General features: G+C 42.1%; 2 pseudogenes; both read right to left on the bottom strand.

Annotated features, from left to right (window-relative positions):
• Nucleotides 1-3,399: 3,399 nt before the first annotated feature.
• Nucleotides 3,400-15,113, bottom strand: LOC697783 (proline-rich protein 20E pseudogene; annotated as a pseudogene).
• A 474-nt stretch (nt 15,114-15,587) lies between these two features.
• Nucleotides 15,588-23,765, bottom strand: part of LOC100425490 (proline-rich protein 20E pseudogene) — a 32,623-nt pseudogene continuing 24,445 nt past the window's right edge.

Raw genomic sequence — 23,765 nt, 5'->3', positions numbered from 1 at the left:
TATGGCTCCACCCAACAATCCCATGATTGGGTATATACCCAAAGGGATATAAATCAATTATAAAGACACATGCATGAGTATGTTCATTGCAGCACTGTTCACAATGGCAAAGACATGAAATCAACTGAAATACCCATCAATGTATACAGTGTGAAATACTACATAGACATGACAAGAACAAGATCATGTGCTTTGCAGGAACACAGATGGAGCTGGAGGCCCCTATCCTTAACAAACTAACATGGAAACAGAAAACCAAATACCACAATGCTGTCACTGACAAGTGGGAGTTAAACAGTGAACACACATGGACACATAGAGGGGAACAACACACGCTGGATCCTAATTTAACTTAAATATTAAATTAAGAGTAAATAAATAAAATAAAATATGGCCATACCAATTGGTGTAGGAATCTCACTTTGAGAATTTATTTCACAAAGTTTTCTTACAAAAAAGGCCAGGTGTGGTGGTTCACACCTATAATCCCAGCACTTCAGGAGGCCAATGTGGGCAGATGGCTTGAGCTCACGAGTTCAAGACCAGCCTGCACAACATAACAAAACCTCAATTGACTGGGCATGTTGACTCATGCCTGTAATTCCAGCACTTTAGGAGGCTGAGGTGGGCAGATCAGTTGAGGTCAGGAGTTTGAGACCAGTTGGCCAACATGGTGAAACTCCATCTCTACTAAAAATACAAAATTAGTCAGGCATGGTGGCACAGGACTCTGGTCCCAGCTACTTGGGAGGCTGAGGAACAAGAATCACTTCAACCTGGGGAGCAGAGGTTTCAGTGAGCTGAAGCCACTGCACTCCAGCCTGGGTGAAAGATTGAAACTCTGTTTCAAAATAAACACATACATATATAAACCAAGAGAAATTACCAAGGGGTCTTGGTGTCTGCCTGTAGTCCCAGCTACTTAGCAGGATGATGTGGGAAGACTGCCTGAGCTCAGGAGGTACAGGCTGCAGTGACCTATGATTGCACCACTGCACTCCAGCCTGGGTAACTGAATGAGACCCTGTCTTACTCCATGTACAAATGTTTAATGAAGCATTTTGGTGGTAGAAACATCCTGGAAGCAGTCTGTCAGCAGACCATCACCTGCACAACCTAAAGCCTGTCCCTTTTTCAGACAGATATACAGCAAGAATAGTGGCACATGTGTGTAGGATGCATGTGAGGGTCTTTTCTGGCTTATGGATGACAAACACCAAGAAGCAGCTCCCACTGCACAGTGTTCATTGTGATCCATGCCATGCTTCAATTCAGAGTCGCCTATGCTTTTTTTGGAGAGGCATGGGCTCCACAGAGGTGCTGGTCCTGACCACACCTGCATTACCTGCCTGGACCCTTCAGTCACTTCAGCATGACCCCTGGCAGATGGCATGCCAAGTGTTTGTAAAATCAAGGCACACATGATGCTCTTAATGTACACTTTTGTTTGTATAGACCTGTGTGATTCTGGGGAAGATACAATAGGAATGCAGAACAGAGACAGTAGACATTATATTTCCACCTTTTTTGTAGTTTTAGTAAACACATTTTATATTTGTAATTTGCGAACTTTTAGTAAAAGAACTATAGTATAAAATAAGTCTAACAGAAGGGTTTATTTAAAAGGATAGAATACACAAGAAAAAAATCTTTGATGTAAAAAGTTATCTTTATTTTACTTGGATATTTACAAATGAGTGAAAATCAGCTAATAAAAGCATACTTAATAAAATACAAAATCCAATTCATAATACACCATTTATCAAACTCTGAAAAGATGGGAACTACCTCAGCTTAAACATCTATGAGAAACTTACGGCAAACATCTTGGTTAATGGTGAAACATTTAAAATATTCCCATTAAGGCAAGGAGGAAGCCAAGGACACTGCCATCAAATTACTGATTCGTTATTTCAGTGAGTCATGCATTCTCCTTGTTTCTATCAACCCCCTCCCCCCCACACACACCTCTGTTTGATTCATCAAATGTTCTTTGATCCTGTTTTTCCTCAATCTGTTTGAAATTTTAGATTCTATTCCAATTCATGTAGTGGTTCCCAGTGGTTACCCACATTGAGACTTAAAAATGTGTCAGAGTCTAGAATTTCATTGCTCTTATATTCAGCCACTATATCATTTCCAGGCTCTAGACGAGAACTTCAGTAACTTCTAGCTACTTCTGAATTTTCTCATGCCCCACATGTCTATGTCAAAGTCTTCTGGAATTTTACTTCCAGGTCATCCATGTTTCTTCCAGAATCATAGTTATCTAGACTTAATAATACAGTTTCCTAATTTCCTTGCTTACTGACTCTTGTTGCATCCCACTTCTTCCAGGATGTCTGGTTTGGCTTTTTCCTGGCTAAAACACATGACGTGTACTTTCACTGTACATAACAGGTCCATGCAAATCACCTATTACAGAAAGGGGGTTTAGCAGCTTGTACATTATAAGTTGTGTACTCTCAGTTCAGGGGAGGCTCAGACTTCAGGTCCAGTCTGAGTAGGATTCTGCCTTATTCTGTATGCCATTTCTCCCTTCAAGTGGCCTTGCCCTTGAGCTGACACCGCCTGGCGCCTTCTCTCCCTAACCATTTCTTTGATTGCTCATAGAACACTAGATTCAGAGTGATTTTCCTCTCGAAGCTGTGAGGATATTGCACCATTGCTTTCCACAGTCATCCATGCTGCCAGGCAAAGTCTATCGTCACCCTAAAGTCTGCTTTTCTTGTAGGTCTCAGCTCTCAGGCAGCTTTTGCAATGTTCTCTTCACCATACCTCATACTCTCAATGGGTGTTCTTCTTGTATCCTGCTCAGGATTCATATATTTCTTCCAGTGGGAGAAATCATTAGCCACGATTTCCTTGTATTTTGCTGTCATACAAATGTTCTGGCTCTCCCGGGAGAGCTCCATGTTAGATGACCTCTGGTCCTCAGGATGACTGTTCTGTCTCACTGTCCATCTCTCTCTTGCCTAAACATCCAGTTTTTACAGATTTGTTCCTCAGTCCTATCTATTCTGTGATTCAAACCATCAACATAACTTTGGATTCCAACAACCTTGTTTTTCATCCCAAGTATCTCTAATTGGCTTTTAATATAAGCACAGTAAGATTAGGGGAGCTGCTGGCCTGTTTTACCAAGCATTGAGGAACTCCATGCATGTGTAACTTTGACAGAAGGTACAAAGCAGGGACAAGAGGGGCATTGGAAGCAGGTGGACTATTGTCAGGACCCTGGGAGGAGGGCGTGGAGGCTCCATCCTGACAACACAAGGTGAGGGCTTCGATTGGGATGGGAGGGGAGGAGTGGAGCAGAAATGGGGTTGGATTTGGGGCCGGGGGAAAATCCAGGTGGAAGAAAGGGAGGCTGGGAACAATGTGAGTGACAGATAGACATCAGCATGCAATGTTGGCGACGAACACTGGGATCCCTTGAACATAGGTCCCATTGGCGGTTTGAATGACCTGTAAAACAGCTGAGCCACCCAGAGCCCTAAACCCGATGCAGGGATAGATCGTCAACATGGGCTCCCGGGCATTAGCTTCAGGGCCAGAGGCAGGGAGTGGCTCCTGATGCCCCACCTCAGGATGGGCCACATCAGGGCCAGGGCCTTCCTGCACAGTTCCAGGGACAGGAGCTGTTTCAGGAAAAGAGAAGGCTGAGGTCTGCCTGATTTCCGGTTCCCCCTGGTGGCCTGGCTCTCCATGGTGGTGCAGTTGGATGTGCATGTCTGGTTCCAGCAAGTGTTCTGCCCCCTGTCTCTGGCCAGCATTCCTGCGGGCCCCACGCCCTCTACCACGGCCTCGCCCAGCCAGCCGGCTTCCTCCCCTCCGCCGGCCTCTCTCTGCAGGAGGAGCCGACTCTGTGCGAGCTGGGGGCTCCCGTCTCAAGGGTTTCACGTAAGCAATGGGTTTGGAGGGTTGGACTGGCTCTGCGTGGCTCTCTGTGGACTGGACTTCCACGGAGTCTTCGGGGTCCACAACAGAGCAGAATGGCTCTGTAGGACGCCCACCTGAGGCAAAAAAAGAAGCAGAGTGTGAGGAGACTGATCATGGGCTGCTCAGGAAGCCTTCGGGGAAGGGAGATGAGGTGAGGGGTTCAGGGAGGGCCCATAGGAACCCCGGCGAACAGAATGAGGGTCAGCAGAGGCCTGCAAGGTGAGCCCTCAGGAGTTCTGTCTGCCCAGGGGCCTACAGTGCTTTCCATGAGCTTTCCATTGCAAGTCCTTGCAACAACCTTGTCAGTCGAATATTATGATCTCCATTTTGCTAATGAATTAACGAGTCTACAGTTCCCTAGAGAGATTGAATTGGAATAAAAATGGCATGCTTCCTGCCCTCACTGAGGTTCAACTTCAGTAGGACAGACAAACAGAACACCAAAAAATGAATGATGCTAATGAGCGACCAGTTAGGAGGTGAAGGGTGTCACAAGGGATGTGGGTCTGGATCCAAAATGCCTGGGCTGTATTCCCAGGCAGCTTAATTTACCTGGGCATCAGTTCCCCTTTTCATAAACTGGTATAATAACATGCCGACTTCTAGGTCCTTACAAGAACTGAGTTACTATAAGTGAAATGCTTACATTAGTATCTAGTTCAAGCAAGCATCTTAACATGTGTTGAGAAGGAGATGATCAAAAAGTCTTGCTGGAGGAGATGACATAAGCTGGGTGATCAAGGATGATGGATGGGATTTGCAAGGCAAAGGCAGGAGAGGATTAGTAGGGATAGCAGGGAGGGAGAGGATTACAGGGGACAGAGGGTCATGGGGTAGTTGCATGGCTCCCAGGAGGAAAAAAGCCTATGGTGGCTATAGGATAGCTTAGCCGGGAGGGGAGGTGTTCAGACAGATACAGCATTGAGAAATGGAACAGAATGGGAAGCCTGGGACTAGACAAATTTCTATAGAAATTTTATCAGTGAAAGAGTAGGCATTTACGATCATGTAAAGATTCTTCCCTGGGAAACCTGCTTAGGAAGAGTCCCACGAAACTCACATCTGGTGTTGCCTTTTTTTTTTTTTTTTTTTCCTTTTTTGAGATGGAGTCTCACTCTGTTGCCCAGGCTGGAGTGCAGTGGCCCCATCTCGGCTCACTGCAACCTCTGTCACCTGGGTTCAGGTGATTCTTCTGTCTCAGCCTCCCAAATAGCTGGGATTACAGGCACCCACCACCATGCCTGGCTTTTTTTGTTTGTTTGTTTTTTAGTAGAGACAGCATTTCGCCATGTTGGACAGGCTGGTTTTGAACTCCTAACTTCAAGTGATCTGCCCCCCTCGGCCTCCCAAAGTGCTGGGATTACAGGCATGAGCCACCATACCCACCCTCTTATTGCCCAATTTGAAAGCCCAAACATATGAATGCTGTGGAACTCAATCAGCTAGCCCTACCCATGGGCTTGGAGCTGGCATCAGCTTCTTCCTGGGTCCGATTTTATTTAAAACATAAGCAACAATCAGAGATCACCAAACATCAGAGGTAAGGCTCTAACACTAGAGACAGAACAATAACACAGGAAAAGCCAACTGGGAGAAAATAGTTTATGCCACAAATGAGACTTTCTAAAAATATCTATAATTAATATCCCTAGAGAGATAGAAGGAATTTTACCCATAAATTAATTATAGGATACTTAAAAAAATAAATACTCAGAGAAAATAGGGCTTTTGAAATTACAATTATGAGAGGAGAAACAAAAATTCCCACGGAAATTTGAGAATGAAGTTGAGAAGATCTCTCAGAAAAGAAGGCAAAAATAAAAAATGATGGAAAGAAGGATAAAATATAAGAAAATTAGAGACATATTGTCACTGAGACATATCACCATAAAATTTCAGAGTGCTGATGACAAAGAGAAGATTCTAAAAGATTCCAGAGAGAGGGAGAAAGAGCAAGAAAGGAAAGGTCACATGGAAAGGGCTAGGATTCAACAAGTCTCAAAAATCAGACGTCTCAAAAGCAGCAGTTAAATCTAGAAAATAACAGAAAATGTCCTCGAAATTTCAAGGGAAATGGATTTCCCACCTAAAATTTCATATCCAACCAAAGTTTCACTTAAGAATCAGGGAGGATAGAATGAACATGTTTCAGACAAGCAAGATCTTAAATAATTTCCTTTCAATGGATGCTTTATTGTTTTGCATCTATCAAACTAGACAAGATTAAAAGATTTAGGACACTCAGTGTATGACGGAGAAGAATGTGGCAATAGCCATAAAATTCCAATTCCTACAGAAAAGAACAAGGTGGAAGTACAGATCTATCATAGATGAAGATGTAGTGTGAGGACTTGCTCCACTACAGAGAAATAGTACAACAAGAAAAAAAAAAAAAAAAGACACCAGATTTGGGAAATGGGATACAATTATAAAAAGGGAACGTAATTTCCCAGATGATGTGGAAGCTGGGAGCTGACTTACAACGAACAGCCCATGTTGAAACAGGCTGTGAGAAGGTGAAAACAGAGAACACTTGATTGAGTTTGAATTTAAACAATTGGGTAAGAATTGGAGAATGAACTAGTGATAAGTAAGCCCATAGTAACACAAGGTAAGTATTAAGTTCTGGAAAATTCAAGTTATGCAAGAAGTGGAAAGTAATCCTCCCAATATTCTCTCCCCTTCTGGGTTGTGGGGGAGGGACAGAGGGTGTATGTCCTGGGGTACGTGTGGCATGACACTTGGGTAATTAGTGGTGGTGGTGGTAATGTGTAAACTACAGCTAAATATCTCTCTACCCTAGAGGGAAGACCATAATTAAACTCTAAATGAAAAAAGAAATAGCAGTAGTGTAGGCATGTTATTTAAAGAATGAGAAAGAATGCTGAAAGAATTGGCTACACAGATGGAGGTGGTGTTCCCAAAGATGTGGGAGACTGAGAAGGAGCAGGAGCTGCTACGTTTCATAGCATGCCACATTTGCCTCTCTAAGTTCTGTAAGTCAGTAAAAACCCAGAAAAAAATTAAAAAGAGGGTGGCAGACGTTTGATGTACCTTGATTAGGGGCCATGAGGCGCAGTCGCTTTGAATGCCTTGGTTCCATGAGGAATCTGCGGGAGGGGGTGGGGAGAAAAACACATCAGTACAGTTAAACCACAGCCTCATTCCCTGAGTGCCAGGCAGCAATGCAGACCTCCACCACACAACCTCCTCCAGGGCCTCCAATGCCCACAGGCCTCCGAGCGCTTGGCTACTTGGGCACCGACCAAGCCCACGGTGCCACCCAAGAGGACCGTGTGAAGGTGGGGATTGGGGTCGGGGGCTGTGGTTGTGGGAGACTTCCTTCCATACCTTAAATGTGTTTCCGAGGGGACGCTAGTAGCCAGCAGGGATTGGCCTACAGGAGGTTCAATTTATCCCCGTTCCTACAGGCAAAGCTAGGAGAGGGGAGACTAAAGTAGGCCTTTTGGAGGAATGATTCCTCCTCAGGGGAAGAAGGAAGGAAGGTGGGGACAGAGAACGGATTTAGGAAGACAGGGGTAAGAAGGCAGGGTGTGGCCATGGCCTTTCTAGGGGAATGAGGATTCTGTCCCCAACTGCACCCATCCAAGCCCTATTCACCCCTCAGGGACACCCACACACACACCTGATCTTCCTAGAGCTCGCCCCGGAGATCTTAAAATTAGGAGACTTCGAAGGAGAGAGGCCAAAGGAGCTGGAGGTGTCAACAGGTTCACGGCTATAGCTCTGAACTCGTCCTACCCTAGGCAGGCAGGCAGGCGGGCAGGCGGGCAGGCGGGCAGGCGGGCAGGCGGGCAGGCGGGCAGGCGGGCAGGCGGGCAGGCGGGCGCAGCAGGTTCTGTCTCGGAGCCCAGCAGAAAGCCGACTGCTCGAGGCCCAGCGCGGTCGCTCTTATGTGGCAGCAAGGCAATCACGTAAGAGACAGGCGTGGTCAGAGCGGGGCCGGCTGGGGCGGGCCTGGCTGAGCTTGGAATTTACATTGGGCCAGTCCCCTGCCTGTCAAATGGGGCACTGCTGACATGCCGCCATTTACAGAGTCAATGGTTGATTGATTAATCTAATCATTGAGGAAAAATGCGTAATTACATTTAAGTGCCACCAAAAGGGAGGTGTGGTGCCCTGAAACTGGCTAATAGGAAGATCTGATTAGATTAGATCTGAGCATGGTCAAGGAAAGCATCCAAAGGGGGGAAATTTGGGCTGAAATCTGGAATATAAAATTTGAAATTAGTCAACCTGAACCGGGTTGGGAGAAGCAGGGAGAGAGGCAGCGGAGTGAAGAAAGCGTGCTGAGACCCGGACTGGAAGGGAGCCCGGCCCATTCTGGAAATGGAGAGGAGGTCAGGGCCAGACCCAGAGGTGGTGTCAGGTGGAGGCAGGGGCCACGCAGGAGCTGGTCTTGTTCCAAGCCAGCAGAAAACCATGGAACGGTGTCCTGCAGTGAGTTAACATTTCCAAATGACCAGCCTGGCTGTGAAGGAGAGCCAACCCCGGGTGCACAGAATAACCCAGGAGAGGCACAAAGGCTATTGCAGCCCTCGGGGTTGGGCCCAAGGTTCTATTAGACTAGGACTGTGGGAGGCATAGGAGGAGAAACTTCCTTGGTGGGAGAGAAATTTACAAGAAAATGCGAGACCGAGTGTGGATAGCCCTTGGAGAAGAGATTGCAGTCTTGGCAGCTCGTTCATTCAGACAGAGGTGGATGAAGAACCTGCTCTGAATGGGAAGATATGGAGCTTGGCTTGTGCACATTGGGCTGAAGGAGCTTTTGAGCTGCCAAGTGAGTATGTCAAGTGGCCTTTTGTAAAAAGAGCCGAGCTCAGAGAGATGGCGATGGGACTGGAGATGGGTGTGAGACACACACCACTGGCATTTATTGCTGTGGGTGCACACACGGGCGGAGGAAGACAGCAGGAAACACACCTGCACGCTGGAGGGGAAACCACAGTGGATTAGTTGGTTGGTTTGCATGCTTGTTTTTTAGAGAGACGGGTCCTTGCTCTGTAGCCCAGCCTGGAGTGCAGTGGCGTGATATCGGCTCACTGCGGCTACTTGGGAGGTGGAAACAGCAGAATCGGTTCAAGTGATTCTCCCGTCTCAGCCTCCGGAGTAGCTGGAATACAGATGCGCGCCACCACACCAGGATAATTTTTGTATTTTTTGTAGAGATTAGGTTTAGGTATGTGCCCAGGCTTATCTGGAACTCCTGAGCTCAAGCGATCCTTCCCGCTCAACCTCACGAGTAGCTGGGACCACAGGCATAAGCCACCATGCCCGCCTAATTATCATTATTTTTGTTTTTATTTTTTTGTAGAGTTTAGGTTTTACTATGTTGCTTGAGCTAATCTCAAACTCCTGGCTTCAAGAAATCCTCCCGCCTCGGCCTCCCAAATCACTGGGATTACAGGCATAAGCCACCACACCCTGCTCCCATAGTGCTGTTTAAAAAATTCTGGCCAGGCATGGTGGCTCATGTCTGTAATCCCAGAACTTTGGGAGATGAAGGTGAGACGATCACTTTAGCACAGGAGTTTGAGACCAGCCCGGGCTACATAACAAGACCCCATCTCTACAAAAAAAAAAAAAAAAGAAAAATCTTTCTGATTCTTTTTCTCTAAGCCACTCTAGTGCCTGTGGAGTGGTGTTTCATTGAGGTTCTAACTTGCCTTTCCTTGAAGAGTAATGATGTGTTTAATAGATTTTTTAAACTGTTTTTCTTTTTTTTAGAATAGTTTCAGACTCACAGAAAAGTTGGAGAAAACACAAAAATCTGGTCCTCATCTGCCCTAAATTTACCCCGTTCCTAGAATCTTAAGGTGTGGTACATCTGTCATAATTATTATGGCAATAATAATTGTTGATACATTAATCAATATAATACATCATTAGGGACTAAAGTCTATGTTTGGTCCTGATTTCCTTGAGTTTGACTTAACATACCTGTTCTGTCCCACGACCCCATCCAGGGTACCAATTTACAATTAGTGATGGCTCCTCTTGGCTGCAACAGTTTCTCACACTTGCCTTGTTTTTGATGACCTTGACACTTTGAATACTGGTCAGATACATTGTAGGATGTCCTCTCCTGAAATTTGTCTGATGTATTCCTTATGATCTTACTGGAATTCTACGTTTTTGTAAGGAAGATTGCAGAGGGAAAGTGCCATTCCCATCCCATCATGTCTAGAACACACATCATCAACATGGCTTATCACTGCTGGTATTAGTCCCTGTCACCTGGTTGGGGTAGTGTTGATTAGGTTTCTCCACCATAAAGTGATTTTCCCATCTCCTTCTCTACTGTACTTTTTGGAAGTCACTACCAATAGTCTATACTTTTAAAAAGGAAAGGTATGCTTTATCTCGTTGCAGGGGAATAGCTACCTAAATTATTTGGAGTTCTCCTGTTTGTGAAAGATTTTCCTAATCTTCCCCATGTGTTAATTTATTTAATCATTTATTTATATCAGTATGGACTTATGGACATCTATTGTATACTTTGGTTTATAATCCAATACTTCAGGGGATGAATTATTTAATAATTTAACTAATTATTTTGTTAAATATTTTACTTAAATATTTAATTATTAAATATTTAGTTAATTATTTTGTTACTCAAAGTTTCCAGCTTTGGCCATTGGGAGCTCCTTTAGTTGACTTCTGTGTCCTTTTGTCACCCCCCATCACTGTGGCTTTTGGTTGGGTTTCCTTTCGGGCTGCTCCTTGCTCCCTGGCACCACAGGATGCTCCATATTTATTTGCATATTGTCATCTTTATTGGAGTGTCATGTGCCCACTCACCACACCCATAGATACTTTTGAGAAGTTTCTGTTCTAAACTTTTACTTTTTTTATTGAGGTCACCTTTTTTTTTTTTTTTTTTTTTTTTGAGTCAAAGTTTTGCTCTTGTCACCCAGGCTGGAGTTCAATAGCACTATCTCGGGTCACTCCAATGGTGCAATCTTGGCTCACTGCAACCTCTGCCTCCTGGGTTCAAACAATTCTCCTGCCTCAGCCTCCTGAGTAGCTGAGACTACAGGAGCCCACCACCACGCCTGGCTAACTTTTATATTTTTATTAGAGACAGGATTTTGCCATGTTGGTCAGGCGCGTCTCAAACTCCTGACCTCAGGCGATCTGCCCACCTTGGCCTCCCAAAATGCTGAGATTATAGACGTGAGCCACTGTGTCTGGCCCTTATTGGGTTGACTTTCGATTATTGAGTTGTAAGAGTTCTTTGAGCATTATAGATACAGCTCTTTGATTAATATATGTATTGTGAATGTATTTTACCTGTTTATGGCTTGCCTTTTCATTTTCTTCAAAGAACAGATTTTAATTTTAATAAGCCCAGTGTCTCAAGCTGGAATTCCCAGGAAACCAACACTGAGATGGAAATTAGAGTATGAGGTGTGCCTTTTAGGGATGTGGGAGGGAAAGAAACAGGACCACACATTCTCAATACTGTGCCTCCCCGGACCCCATGGGATGTTCTGACGGTAAAGTGACCTACTAGAACGGTTCTGAGTTGTGGCAACAGGGCCAGGCTTTAATGTCCCCAATGAACATCGTTGGATGCAAGCTTCCTGGTGAATGGATGTGCCTGTGGGTAAGGACGGGTAGTGTCTCCAGCCAAGACAGTCTCTTAGCAACCATCTGCAAGATCTGAGGACTGTCAAGTGGTGGCAATTCTCACAGCTAGAGATCACAAATCTTTTATTTCTGAAGAAGAGTCTGGTGGCAAATCACAGTGCCCATTGCATAAAATGCATCAATGCTTTATTGTACAATTCATGTTTTTTGTGTCTCATCTAAGAAATCTTTGCCTACTCCAAAGTCATGAAGAATTTTGCAATATTTTCTTCTAGAAGTTTTATAGTTTTTGCTTTTACCTATAGGTTAACAAATCATTTTTGTTAATTTTTGTGTAGATTTCAAAGTAAAGGTTGACATTTATATTTTTAGTTATGGGTATCCAATTTGTTTTGATATCATTTGTTAAAATGAAAGCTGCTTTTTTTTTTCCTTTCTTGAAAGTGGTTTGTTTTAAATTTTATATGGAGAATTAATTTTTAGGGGGAAAAAAGCCATAAAAAAGAATAGTGATTTAAGCCTTTTCCAGCTATCAAAATGGTATGGTATTGGCAAAAGAATAGGTGAATTAGTTGATGAAAATAGATCAGAAACATATATCAGCTAACAATAGCTGACATCTCTTGGACACTGCCCTGTGCTAAGCATTGTTTTCAGTACTTTTCACATCTTCATGCATTCAATCCTCCCAACATTAGTATGTAAGATAATTGTCTAAAGCAAATACAGTAAGTAATATATAGTGGGTTTTAGAACATATGAAAAATAAAATCTATAACAACCAAAGCCGCAAGGAGAGAGGAACTGAAAGCATATCCTTGTAGTCCTTACACTATATATGAAGTAATATAGTATTATGCAATCTTCCAAAAGAGAATGCTGCCACAGGCATGGCTTTATTGGTTAATTCTACCAAATATTCATTGAAGAAATAATACCAATTCTACGGAAATTCTGGTGGAACAACTATTCTGAAAGAAGAGGTTTGTCTGAGGCTGCATTGTATGAAAAGAAGAATTAGAGGAAAAAGGTACAACCTAAATGGCTTTAAACGGGTTGGGCATTAGTAGTCTCCACTAAAAATACAGAATAAGCCAGGCGTGGTGGCACAAGACTGTGGTCTCAGCTACTTGGGAGGCTGAGGCATGAGAATCACTGCAACCCGGGGAGCAGAGGTTTCAGTAAGCTGAAGCCGCTGCACTCCAGCCTGGGTGAAAGAATGAGACACTGTTTCTAAATAAATAAATAAATAAATAAATAAATAAATAAACCATGAGAAATGACCAAAGGGTCTTAGTCCCTGCCTGTAGTACCAGCTACTTAGCAGGCTGATGTGGGAAGACCGCCTGAGCTCAGGAGGTACAGGCTGCAGTGAGCTGCACCATTGCACTCCAGCCTGGGTGACTGAATGAGACCGTCTTACTCCATGTACAAATGTTCAGTGAAGTATTCTGGTGGTAGAAACATCCTGGAAGCAGCCTATCAGCAGACCATCACCTGCACAACCTAAAGCCTGTCCCTCTTTCAGACAGATATACAGCAAGAAGATAGTGGCACATGTGTGTAGGATGACTGCAAGAGTTCTTTGGCTTTGGGGTGACAGACCCCAGTTGCAAGCCAAGAAGCAGCTCCCACTGCACAGTGTTCATTGTGATCCATGCCATGGTTCAATACGAAGTCGTCTGTGCCTTTTTTGGAGAGGCATGGTCTCCACAGAGGTGTTGGTCCTGACCACACCTGCATTACCTGCCTGGACCCTATAGCCACTTCAACATGACCCCTGGCAGATGGCATGCCAAGTGTTTGTAAAATCAAGGCACAAATGATGCTCTTAATGTACACTTCTGTTTGTATAGATTGTGTGATTCTGGGGAAAGATACAATAAGAATGGAGAACCGAGACGGTAGACATTATTTTTCTACCTTTTTTTTCTGGTTTCGGTAAACACATTTTATATTTGGAATTTGTGAAATTTTAGTAAAAGGACTGTAGTATAAAATAAGCCCAACAGAAGGGTTTATTTAAAAGGATTGAATACACAAGAAAAAAATTATTGATGTAACAGGTTGTCTTTATTTTACTTAGACATTTTACAAATGAGTGAAAAGCAGCTAATAAAACCCTACTTAATAAAATACAAAATCCAATTCACAATACGCCTTTTATCAAACTTGAAAAGATAGGAACTACCTCAACTTAAACATCTATGAGAAACTTGCAGCAAACATCTTGGTTAATGGTGAAACATTTAAAATATTCCCATTAAAGCCAGGAAGAAGCCAAGAGCACTGCCATCAATTTACTGATTCCTTATTTAGCATTTTCAGTGAGTCATGCACTCTCCTTGTTTCTGTTAAACCCAACCCCCCCACACACACCTTTTGTTTGATTCATCAAATGTTCTTTGATCCCCTTTTTCCTCAATCTGTTTGAAATTTTAGATTCTATTCCAATTCATTTAGTGGTTCCCAATGGATAACTACATTGAGACTTAAAAATGTGTCAGAGACTAGAGTTTCATTGCTCTTATATTCAGCCACTATATCATTTCCAGGCTCTAGACAAGAACTTCAGTAACTTCTAGCTCCTTCTGAATTTTCTCATGCCCCACATGTCTATGTTAAAGTCTTCTGGGATTTTAATTCTAGGCCATCCATGTTTCTTCCAGAATCATAGTTATCTAGACTTAATAATACAGTTTCCTAATTCCCTTGCTTACTGACTCTTGTTGCATCCCACTTCTTCCAGGTTGTCTGGTTTGGCTTTTTCCTGGCTGAAAAACATGACTTATACTTTCACTGTGCATAACAGATCCTTTCAAATCACCTTGTACAATAAGGGAGTTTAGCAGCTTGCACATTATAAGTTGTGTACTCTAAGTTCAGGGGAAGCACAGGCTTCAGGCCCAGTCTGAGTAGGATTCTGCCTTTTTCTCCTTTTTCTGTATGCCATTTCTCCCTTCATGTGGCCTTGCCCTTTAGCTGACACTGCCTGCCTCCTTCTCTCTCCAACAATTTCTCTTTTTTTGAGATGGAGTCTCGCTCTGTAGCCCAGGCTGGAGTGCAGTGGCCGGATCTCAGCTCACTGCAAGCTCCGCCTCCCGGGTTTACGCCATTCTCCTGCCTCAGCCTCCCGAGTAGCTGGGACCACAGGCGCGGCCACCTCGCCCGGCTAGTTTTTTGTATTTTTTAGTAGAGAGGGGGTTTCACCGTGTTAGCCAGGATGGTCTCCAACAATTTCTTTGATTGCTCATAGAACAGTAGATTCAGAGTGATTTTCCTCTCGAAGCTGTGAGGATATTGCACCATTGCTTTCCACAGTCATCCATGCTGCCAGGCAAAGTCTAACATCACCCTGGTTCTGCTTTCCTTGTAGGTCTCAGCTCTCAGGCAGCTTTTGCAATGTTCTCTTCACCATACCTCATACTCTCAATGGGTGTTCTTCTTGTATCCTGCTCAGGATTCATATATTTCTTCCATTGGGAGAAATCATTAGCCACGATTTCCTTGTATTTTGCTGTCACACAAATGTTCTGGCTCTCCCGGGAGAGCTCCATGTTAGATGACCTCTGGTCCTCAGAATGATTGTTCTGTCGCACTGTCCATCTCTCTCTTGCCTAAACATCTAGTTTTTACTGATATTTTCCTCAGTCCTATCTATTCTGTGATTCAAACCATCAACATAACTTTGGATTCCGACAACCTTGTTTTTCATCCCAAGTATCTCTATTGGCTTTTAATATAAGCACAGTAAGATTAGGGGAACTGCTGGCTTATTTTAAAAAGCATTGAGGAACTCCATGCATGTGCAACTTTGACAGAAAGTACAAAGCAAGGGCCAGAGGGGCATTGGAAGCAGATGGACTACTGTCAAGGTCCTGGGAGGAGTGCATAGAGGCTCCATCCTGACAACACAAAGTGAGGGTTCCCGAGGGGAGGAGTGAAGCCGAAATGGGGCTGGAGTTTGGGGGTGGGGGAAAGTCCAGGTGTAAGAAAGGGAGGCTGGGAACAATGTGGGTGACAGATAAACGTCAGTATGCAATGTCGGTGATGAACACGGGGACCCCTTGCACATAGGTGCCACTGGGGGTTTGAATGACCTGTAAAACATCTGAGCCACACAGAGTCCTAAACCTGATGCAGGGATAGAGGATCAACATGGGTTCCCAGGCAACAGCCTCAGGGCCAAAGACAGGGGGCGGCTCCTGATGCCCCATCTCAGGCTGGGCTACTTCGGGTCCTGGGCCTTCCACAGTTCTAGGCACAGGAGCTGTTCCAGGAAAAGAGAAGGCTGAGGTCTGCCTGATTTCCGGTTCCCCCTGGTGGCCTGGCTCTCCATGTTGGTGCAATTGGATGTGCATGTCTGGTCCCAGCAAGCGTTCTGCCCCCTGTCTCTGGCCAGCTTCCCTGCGGGGCCCATGCCCTCTACCACGGCCTCGCCCTGCCCGCGGGCTTCCTCCCCGCCACCGACCTCTTTCTGCAGGAGGAGCCGACTCTGTGCCAGTTGGGGCCTCCGGTCTCAAGGGTTTCACGTAAGCAATGGGTTTTGAGGGTTGGGCTGGCTCTGCGGGTGTATCTACTTCTAAGGAGTCTTCAGGGTCCACAACAGAGCAGCTTGGCTCTGTAGGATGCCCACTTGAGGCAAAAAGAGAAGCAGAGTGTGAGGATAGTGGGCATGGGCTGCCCAGGAAGCCTTAGGGGAAGGAAGATGAGGGGAGGGGTTCAGGGAGCGCTCTGGGGAGCCCCTGGGAACACAGTGAGGGTCAGGAGAGGCCTGCAAGGTGAGCCCTCAGGAGTTCTGTCTGCCCAAGGGCCTACAGCACTTTCCATGAGCTTTCCATTGCAAGTCCTTGCAACAACCTCGTCAGTCGGATATTATGATCTCGATTTTGCTAATGAATAAATGAATCTACAGTTCCCTAGAGAAATTGAATTGAAATAAAAATGGCATACTTCCTGCCCTCACTGAGGTTCAGCTTCAGTAGGAGAGACAAAGAGAACACCAAAAAATGAAAGATGCTAATGAGCGACCAGTTGGGTGTTGAAGTGTGTCACAAGAGAGATAGGTCTGGATCCAGAATGCCTGGGCTGTATTCCCAGGCAGCTTAGTGTACCTGGGCATCGGTTCCCCTTTTCATAAACTGGTATAATACCATGCCGACCCCTAGATCCTTACAAGAACTGAGTTACTAAAGGTGAAAACTTTACATTAGTATCTATTTCAACCAAGCACCTTAACATGTGTTGGAAAGGAGATGATCAAAAAGTCTTGCTGGAGGAGTTAACATAAGCCAACTTGGAGAAAATAGTTTATGCCACAAATGAGACTTTCCAAAAATATCTATCAATATCCCTAGAGAGATAGAAGGAATTTTACCCATACATTAATTATAGGATACTTTTAAAAATGAATACTCAGAGACAACAGGGTTTTTTGAAATTAAAATCATGAGAGAAGAAACAAAAATCTCCATGGACATTTGAGAATGAAGTTGAGAAGATCTCCCAGAAAAGAAAGCAATAATCTAAAAGATGGAAAGAAGGATAAAACATAAGAAAATTAGAGGCATGTTGTCAGTGAGACGTATCACCATAAAATTTCAGAGTGCTGGTGATAAAGAGAAGATTCTAAAAGATTCCAGAGAGAGGGAGAAAGAGAAAGAAAGGAAAAGTCACATGCAAAGGGCTAGGATTCAACAGGTCTCAAAAATCAGACGTCTCAAAAGCAGCAGTTAAATCTAGAAAATAACAGAAAATGTCTTCAAAATTTCAAGGGAAATGGATTTCCCACCTAAAATTTCATATCCAACCAAAGTTTCACTGAAGAATCAGGGAGGGGCCGGGCGCGGTGGCTCAAGCCTGTAATCCCAGCACTCTGGGAGGCCGAGACGGGCGGATCACGAGGTCAGGAGATCGAGACCATCCTGGCTAACACGGTGAAACCCCGTTTCTACTAAAAATACACACACACAAAAACTAGCCGGGCGAGGTGGCGGGAGCCTGTAGTCCCAGCTACTCGGGAGACTGAGTCAGGAGAATGTCGTAAACCCGGGAGGCGGAACTTGCAGTGAGCTGAGATCCAGCCACTGCACTCCAGCCGGCGCGACAGAGCGAGACTCCATCTCCAAAAAAAAAAAAAAAAAAAAAAAAAGAAGAAGAAGAAGAATCAGGGAGGGTAGAATCAATCAAGATGTTTCAGACAAGCAAGATCTTACATAACCTGCTCTGAATGGGAAGATACAGAGTTTGGCTTGTGCACACTGGGTTGAAGGAGCTTTTGAGCTGCCAAGTGAAGATGTCAAGTGGCCTTTTGTAAAAAGAGTCGAGCTCAGAGAGATGGCGATGGGGCTGGAGATGCGTGTGAGACACACACCACTGGCGTTTATTGCTGTGAGTGCACACACAGAAGGAGGAAGACAGCAGGAAACCCACCAGGACACCGGAGGGGAACCCACAGTGGGTTAGTTCGTTGGTTTGCATGCTTGTTCTTTAGACAGAGGGATTCTCGCTCTGTAGCCCAGGCTGGAGTGCAGTGGTGCAATCATGGCTCACTGCAACTACTCGGTTCAAGCGATTCTCCTGTCTCAACCTCCCAAGTAGCTGTAGTACAGATGCGTGCCACCACACTGGGCTAATTTTTGTATTTTTTGTAGAGATGAGGTTTCATTATGTGCCCAGGCTTGTCTGTAACTCCTGAGCTCAATCGATCCTTCCCGCTCAACCTTACGAGTAGCTGGGACCACAGGCTCAAGCCACCATGCCCGGCTAGTTATCATTATTTTTGCTTTTATTTTTTTGTGGAGTTTAGGTTTCGCTATGTTGCTGGGGCTAATCTCAAACTCCTGGCCTCAAGCAATTCTCCCGCCTTGTCCTCCCAAATCATTGGGATTACAGGCATAAGCCACCACACTCTACTCCCATCGTGTTGTTTAAAAAATTCTGGCCAGGCATGGTGGCTCATGTCTGTAATCCCAGTACTTTGGGAGATGGAGGTGAGAGGATCACTTCAGTTTGAGACCAGTCCGGGCTACATAGCAAGACCCCATCTCTACAAAAACAAACAAACAAACAACAAAAAAATTACCCTTGTGGGGTGGTGCCTGCCTGTGGTCCCGGTCGCTAGGAAAGCTGAGATGGGAGACTTGCTTGAGCCTGGTTGATCAAGACTGCAGTGAACCGAGATTGTATGGCTGCATTCCAGTCTGGGACAGAGTGACACCTTGTCTCAAAAAACAAACAAACAAAACAAAACAAAAAAACAAAAACAACAACAACAAAAAATGGTGTATAAATAATACAATTCCAGTTAGATTCTCAATATTTTTTATTTTTGTTGTTGCTTTTGTTCTTTAAAAAATTCAACTTTATTAAGGTACAATTTACACATAGTAAAATGCATCCATTTGAAGCACACAATATGGTGAGTTTGATAAACATGTAGACATGCAGACATGGGTAACCATCTCCTCAATAAACATAAGAATAATTTCATCACTGGGACAGTTCCCTTGTGTCCCTTTGCCATCAGCCCCATTCTCCCATTCTCTGCCCCAGGAAACCACTGATCCGCTTCTTATCTCTATAGATTATTTTTGCCTGTTCTAGAATTTCACATAAATGGAAGCATACAGTATGTCCTCTTTTCTGCTGGGTTTCTCTTGCTTGATAAAATGTTGTTGAGGTCTATCTATGTTACAGAATGCGTGAGTCATTCATTCATTTTCATTGCTGAGTAGTGTTCCATTCCACAAATAAACCACCATTTGTTTATCCAGTCACTACCAGCTGACAGACACAGATTGGGTTGTTTCCAGTTTGCAGCTATTGTGAATGAAACTGCTAAGAACACTCATGTACAAGACTTTGCATACACATATGCTTTCATTTTACTTGGGTAAATATCTACAAGTGAAATTTTTGGGTCAAATATCAAGAGCTTTTTTTAGATTTTTAAAAAATTATCAAATTGCTTTCCAAATTGATTGTGGGATTTTGCATTCCTTCCTGAAATGTATGAGGGTTTTAGGTGCTCCACATTACCTGTCAACTCTTGGTGTTGTTGATTCATTTTCTCTAAGGCACTCTGGTGTCTATGGAGTGGTGTCTCATTGAGGCTCTAACTTGCCTTTGCTTGATGACTAATGATGTGCTTAATAGATTTTTAAAAATCAGTGTTTTTATTTTAGAGTAGTTCCAGACTCACAGAAAAGTTGGAGAAAACACGGAAAGCTCTCATCTGCCCTAAATTTACCCTGTTCCTAGAATCTTACAGTATGGTACATTTGTCATAATTATTATGGCAATAATAATTGTTGATACATTTATTATCAACAATAATAAATCAATATAATACATCACTATTAATTAAAGTCTATGTTTGGTCCTGATTTCCTTGGTTTTGCCCTAACATGTATTTTCTGTCCCAAGACCCCATCCAGGGTACCACATTACAATTACAATTAGCCATGGCTCCCCTTGGCTGTGACAGTTTCTCACACTTGCCTTGTTTTTGATGACCTTGACACTTTCAATACAGGTCAGATATATTGTAGGATGTCCTCTCCTAAAATTCTTCTGATGTATTTCTTATGATCTGACTGGAATTATATGTTTTTGTAAGGAAGATTACAGAGGGAAAGTGCCATTCCCATCCCATCCTGTCTAGAGCACACACCATCAACATGGCTTATCACTGCTGGTATTAATCCTGGTCACCTGGCTGGGGCAGTGTTGATTAGGTTTCTCCACCATAAAGTGATTTTCCCACCTCCTTCTCTACTGTGCTTTTTGCAAGTCACTACCTATAGTCTATACTTTAAAAAAGGGAAGTTATGCTTTATCTCCTTGCAGGGGAATAGCTACCTCAATTATTTGGAGTTCTCCTGTGTGGAGGATTTGCCTGTTCTTCCCCATGTGTTTATTTATTAAATCATTTATTTATATCAGTATGGACTTATGGACATCTATTGTATACTTTGGTTTATAATCCAATACTTCAGGGGATGAACTATTTAATAATTTAGCTAATTATTTCATTACCTATTTTACTTAAATATTTAATTATTAATTATTTAGTTAATTACTTTGTTACTCAAAGTTTCCAGCTTTGACCACTTGGAGCTCCTTTAGTTAGCCTCTGTGTCCTTTTGTCACCCCCCATCACTGTGGCTTTTCGTTTGGTTTGGTTTGCAGCTGCTCCTTGCTCCCTGGCACCGCAGGATGCTCTATGTTTATTTGCATATTCTCATCCTTATTGGGGTTTCATAAGCTCCAAAGCCATGAAGAGTTTTGCAACATTTTCTTCTAGAAGTTTTATAGTTTTTGCTTTTACTGATAGGTTAACAAACCATTTTTGTTAATTTTTGTGTAGATTATGAAGTAAAGTTTGAGATTAATATTTTTAATTATGGATGTCCAATTTGTCCCAATATCATTTGTTAAAATAAATGCTGCTTTTTTTTCCCTTTCTTGAAAGTGGTGAAATGTTTTAAATTTTATATGGAGAAGTAAGTTTTGGAGGACAAAAGCCATAAAAAAGAATAGTGAGTTGAGCCTTTCCTAGCTATCAAAATGGTATGGTATTGGCAAAGGAATAGGTGAATTAGTTGATGAGAATAGATCAGAAACATATAACAGCTAACAATAACTAACATCTATTGGACACTGCCATGTGCCAGACATTGTTCCCAGTACTTTTCACATATTCATGCATTCAATCCACCCAACATTAATGTGTAAGATAATTGATTGTCAAAAGCAAAAATAATAGGTAATATATAGTGGGTTTTAGAACATGTGAAAAATGAAATCTATAACAACCAAAGTCCCAAGGAGACAGGAATTGAAAGCATATCATTGCAGTCCTAACTCTACACATGAAGTAGTATAATATTATGCAAACTTCCAAAAGAGAACCCTGTCACAGGCATGGCTTTACTGGTTAATTCTACCAGACATTCATTGAAGAAATAATACCAATTCTACAGAAGTTCTGGTGGGACAACAATTTTGAAAGAAGGATTTTGGTTGAGACTGTATTGTATGGAATGGTGAATTAGAGGAAAATGGTACAACCTAAATGGGTTTAAACTGGTTGGGCATTACTAGGACTGCTTGGAAAGTTTGAATATTAATTCCATACTGGAAAATAATATTGTGTAAAGAAATGTGTTAAACATCCTGAGTGTGAAAATTGAATTGCAATTTTTATAGAAAAACTCCTTAAAGTTTTAATTTAAATAAATTCAAGCCATCTACTAAGGTGGTGGCATGGAAAAGGATGAAGACAGGTAGAAGGGGGAAAGTCAAAATGCAGTTATTTTATTTGGGAAGATAATGAGTTCAATTGTTAATGTTTTGTTAGAAGCCATTTATAAGGAAATCCAGTTAGAAATTTATGGTAGAATAGTATCATCTAATACGGTTAAGAAAATAATATAGTTTCTTCACATATAATTGGTTTGCTTTTAGTGCTGAACTTAATTATTGATTGAATTTACCCATTCTCTTTCCCAAAACAGTTTTCTTGTATAGATTCCCAATATTGAGCTTAAATAATAATGTCTGGTTTTAGTAACTCCAGAATATATTTTCTCAAATTGATCTTCTAATTGCATCTATAATAAAGCTTTATTATCTGTTTAAAACTTCTCAATATCTCTCTTTTGTCCTAAATATTTAATATATAGCCAGAACTTACAAATATTTATAATCTTATCTTCATGAGACGTCTAAGCCACATTTCCAGTTAAACTTACCCTAACACTCAATACTCTACACTCAGCTATTTCAAGTTTCAGAAACATACCATATTCTCTTGCAGTGTCTGAACTTGTGCATATGGTTTCTCTTTTCTAAAACCCCCATCCACACCCAAGTAAATTTGACATTACCTCATCTATCAAGAGACTTAGAGTCTTCCCTGGTTTCCAGGCTATGTTAGTAGTCATTCTACTAATATGCTCCCATGCTACTACCAACTTACTTTTACTATGGTACGTATAATAATCTGTTACAAATGTTTGCTTATACAAGTTTTTGCAAGTAGGTAGTAAATATTCTAAATTTGGAAATGCATTATCTTTTTATATATTTGTCTTCCTGACTCAATGGCCAGATCATGGAAGTTGTTTGGTAAATGTTCACCTAATTAATAAATGACTAATTTGGTAATGTAAAAATAGTTTGAGTAATGGCATTAATGATAACAAAGAAAGCATAACCAGGCAGCTGTAGGCTTTAGTGTAGTATTTATGAGTATTTAAGTGTTTATAATTAGTATCTTTTAATGTTCAATACACTTTTATTCTTCTAGATCAGCACATTTGTAAAGATTCATAACTTGCCAAAATCTAAATCTAAGCATCAAAAGTTAAGAATATAAAAAAGCAATTTTACAGTTTAGAAGTCTATAAAAACATCAGTAAGCAGATATCGTAAATCACTAATAGATACAAACTTTCTCAGAGCACAACATAACCATGCTGAAAAGTGCTGTAGATATAACTTGTAGCAAACCTTTCAAGGAAAACTCTATTAATCTTAATTTTTACTGTTGCGTTTATCAAAATTAATGCATGGAAGATTATATATGTAAGCTATTTATATGATAATGAAATTGTGTAAAATCTGTGGTATGCACAAATCAAACATTTATATTTGCTTCCTTTCTTGCTTGCTTATTTTGTTATATTTGTGACTTGTAGTTTATTTTCATATGTCACATTTATGAACAGGAAATTGTAATCTATATAAACTATATTCACAGAAGATATTGTATTATAATGACTTTTTTGGTGATTTCTGATGCATTTTCTCATTCTCTAATATATTATAAACATATTCTCTAAATCGTTGTATATATTATTACATTTTCAACAGACAAAATCTACACAAGTACTTCTAAATGAACTTGGAATTTGGTCAGGTCATGCCACAGAACATGTTAAACATATTCAGTCATTTTGTAAATTTATGCCTACTTAATAAAATCAGAAAGTAGTGTCACCTTTTGAATTAGGAAAAGTAATTATAGAAAAATATTTCTCAAGTTTAAAAGGGGCATTTTTCTGCCATCCCCATGCCCCGAGTAATGTGAAGATAATGAGAATCTGACATAAATCAAATTATCTACATCTTGAAACTGTAAAGTTTATCTCTATTCTGTATTTTGTCCTTTGACTTTCTATAGAACTTTCTTACACAGCTGC

This window comes from Macaca mulatta, chromosome 17 (genome assembly GCF_049350105.2).
Source record: "Macaca mulatta isolate MMU2019108-1 chromosome 17, T2T-MMU8v2.0, whole genome shotgun sequence".
NCBI classification, from domain to species: domain Eukaryota; kingdom Metazoa; phylum Chordata; class Mammalia; order Primates; family Cercopithecidae; genus Macaca; species Macaca mulatta.
The sequence above is the reverse complement of the archived record's forward strand: the minus strand, read 5'-3'. Positions and strand labels throughout refer to the sequence as shown.